Source organism: Oryza glaberrima, chromosome 7 (genome assembly GCF_000147395.1).
Source record: "Oryza glaberrima chromosome 7, OglaRS2, whole genome shotgun sequence".
NCBI lineage: Eukaryota > Viridiplantae > Streptophyta > Magnoliopsida > Poales > Poaceae > Oryza > Oryza glaberrima.
Window position 1 is genome coordinate 1,934,780 of NC_068332.1, and position 3,174 is coordinate 1,937,953.

General features: G+C 42.7%; 1 long non-coding RNA gene across 2 annotated transcripts; it reads left to right on the forward strand.

Moving 5' to 3' along the window:
* Positions 1–982: 982 nt before the first annotated feature.
* On the forward strand, positions 983–1,708 carry LOC127780795 (uncharacterized). Of its 2 annotated transcripts, none has more exons than XR_008018823.1 (3): positions 983–1,076; positions 1,228–1,374; positions 1,462–1,708. It is a non-coding gene; the product is annotated as an uncharacterized LOC127780795 (long non-coding RNA). The 2 variants fall into 2 exon arrangements; XR_008018824.1 differs by having other exon boundaries at positions 1,251–1,374.
* The last annotated feature ends 1,466 nt before the right edge of the window (positions 1,709–3,174 follow it).

Consider the following 3,174-nt stretch of genomic DNA (forward strand, 5'->3'; position numbering starts at 1 on the left):
GGTCGGGAGAGCAGGTCTCCGGAACCTCTGCCTTCGACGTCCTGCACCGGGAGAAGGCGGCAATAAGGTTTTTGGGAAGCGCTTCGCGCGACTGCTCCCTGTTCGTTCGCGACGGCTCGCCTTCCTCTTCGCTCGCGTGTTTTGTGCCTTCGTAGACGCCTGCGAAAAGTTTCGACCAAGCAGCCGGTTTTTCCATCACCTCGGTACGTGTTCAATATGTTGCGCATATTTGATCTGTTCATGTTATACTGTGTAGCTTACATGTGTAGATCTAATGATGCGTTCATGCTAGTTTTCATCTGTAATGTCATGATTTATTTATGGAATAGATTAAATCATTATATGCCTATAATCTCAACATATACAGCGCGCGAATGTCGAAGAAACTTGAAGCTGCTGATCTGCGAGCAATCGCCTTTGGTTGGTTGGTTAGTTGGTTACTGATGAGCATACAGATTGAGTACTGTAGAGTGCTGATCGACGGGCTGCAGGAAAGAGCTAGAGAGCTTAATGTACAGAAATCCCAAACAACACAAGACAAACAAAGGGATGGCTTACGCATAGTACCAATGGGCTGCAAGATCGAACAAGGCTTGCATTGGATGGCTTAATCAGTCAAAGAAAATGTCAAAGAAAAAGTTAAAATTTAAATTTTTAAACTTAATTTTAAGATTGATTTTAAGATATTTTCAACATAGTTTCTTTTTCAGTATTGGTTTTTAAGTAAAAAAACACATATATAAAAGTTTTATCTACAAATTTATTTGTATTCTCTAATAAGCCGTTTTGGCTTATTAGGGAAAAAGCCAAATGATGAGGACGTTGATTTACAGCCCAAACAAAAACAAAAGGCCGTAATTTACAGCCCAAACAAGCAAGCAAGAATTGTTGACGGACTCGGAGAACCGAACGTACCCTAACGCACGCGACGTATAAACGTACGTACGGTCTCATCGATCGATTGGTAACCGATCGGCATGGCTATGGCGCTGCGCTCTCTGTCCCTGTCTCTGGCCAGGACGATGACGACGACTCTCCGCCGGCGGCCACCGCCGCGTTCTCTCCACCACCACCAGGTTCGTTCTTGTTTATTTCTTCTCTTCGTTCAATTCAATTCTCTCCCTCCGATCCGGCCATATATATTCTCTCTCCGGCATGTGTGATATATGTTCTTGATCTCTTGTTCGATCCGTCGCGGAACTTGTATCTGTAATTCTGTACGTATAGGATAATAAGCTCATGATGAGCAGCTGGAGTACATCTCGCAACACTAGTCGATCCGGAGGTAATTATTGTAAGGGTTGCCAAGATCGGGATCGGCTTATCGATGAACTGGAAGAAGGACGGCAGAGGCGGTTTGCGAGGATGACGACGGTAACCATATATATTTTGAGGGTTAATTTTGATGTTTATTCATCGTAGTTTATTATTTTGTTTCTTATTTCTTGTATGGAATTGTAGGATAATAAGCTGAGCGGCATGACATCTCCCAAGACTGAAGCTCCTACGGGGTGGCGCTGGGGCAATTATTTTGAATAAGATACACCTCAAAATTTTGATGAATTGGTTAAACGATATGAAGAACGGAGAAGCGTCAACAGGATGGTGATAACGGGTGCTGTTTCAGCATATTGTATTGCCCTCTTCATTCTGTCGTCTATGCGCAATAAAGTGAAGGAAGACCTACGCAATCTCTGTAACAACTACGACTAGCTATAGTTTCTTATCACCTATCCAGTGTCTATATATATATATATATATATATGTATATGTATATATATATATATATATAGGAAAATGATTATATACACCTGGGAGTACGTACTCCTGCTTCCATCCACCGTCCATCCGCAGACACCACCGATCAAGCCAGCTAGCGGTTCCAGATATCGAGCCCGTTTTGATTTTTGTTTCCAAAAAATATACTCGCAATCTTAATTATTCCGCACTAACCGGACCCTTTCGAATAGCTCGTATTAATATCTCGTGAGCGATTCTAAACAGAATCGATATAGATCGATCTGCAGGTTATATTGCGATCGGAAGATTCGGATAGGCAATACGGCGGTGCGACCCATCGGCGATTCTGAGGCGCCGGCGCGTCTTCCATTACTGGTGGTGCTTTCGGTATGGCTGTCCCCAGGCGATTGGCTGGCCGAAGCGCTGGTGACCAAACAATGGCGCCGTTGATCTTCGGGCATTGGCAAGCCAGTGTGGCCGTGCGGCGATGGCATCGATCCAGGCCCGTGCAACGATAAGATGACGATGAGCGCCGTCCATAACTGGAACATCGAATCATCGACGATCGATGCTGGCAAGTCCTTCAATTCCTTCTTCCGATTTTCTTAATTTGTTTTTTCTTGCAGATCGATAACGCTTGCATGCATATATACTTTCCTATTAGATCTGCTATTCTCTGTTATTAGCAAAAGAGGATGCAGACATGCATGCAGTCCCGACCTGACGTTGATCGAATGATAAAGCCTCTAAAGAAACGAATTTGCTTAACTTGGTGCATGCAGATGCGAGATGCGCATGTATCGTGGACATAGATGATGCTGACCATGTCATCAGCGTCGGCATCGAACTAGCTGACTGTGTTGATTAAGGAGGACACGTTCTTGGCCCCCTCTCCGGCGCGCGGTCTGCGTGATCTCGTCGATGCTAACCGATCTGTCAGTAGGGATATATGCAGAGACTCATAGATGAGACACATCGAGGGTGATCCCATTAATTATCTTTTGTTTTTAGTCTCTATGCATTTCCGAAAGTCTTGCATAGTTTTTTTTCTTGTTCTGTCCATTCAAAATTCAGTCCCCTAGGGTGGGTTTATTCATAATGCAACAACAACCCGATACTTTACCAGTGATTCAGTTTGTGAATCGTTGGTACGGTGACACTTCTGTATCATTGGTCAATACAATTTATTCATAATTAGCAATCAGATACGTACCAAATGTACATACTCTGCTCTAATAAAAAATGGCATGTACTATATTTTACGTGGAAAAAAGTTTTCTTAGAGAATAGTATAAGAAAAAAAGGCCATATACCATACTCTAGAAAAAAAAACAGCATGTATTCCTCTCAAGAAAAGGTACTAGCAATACACTGCTCTAAAGAACAGTATATACTCATAAAAAATATATACTGATATGAGAAAATATATACTTG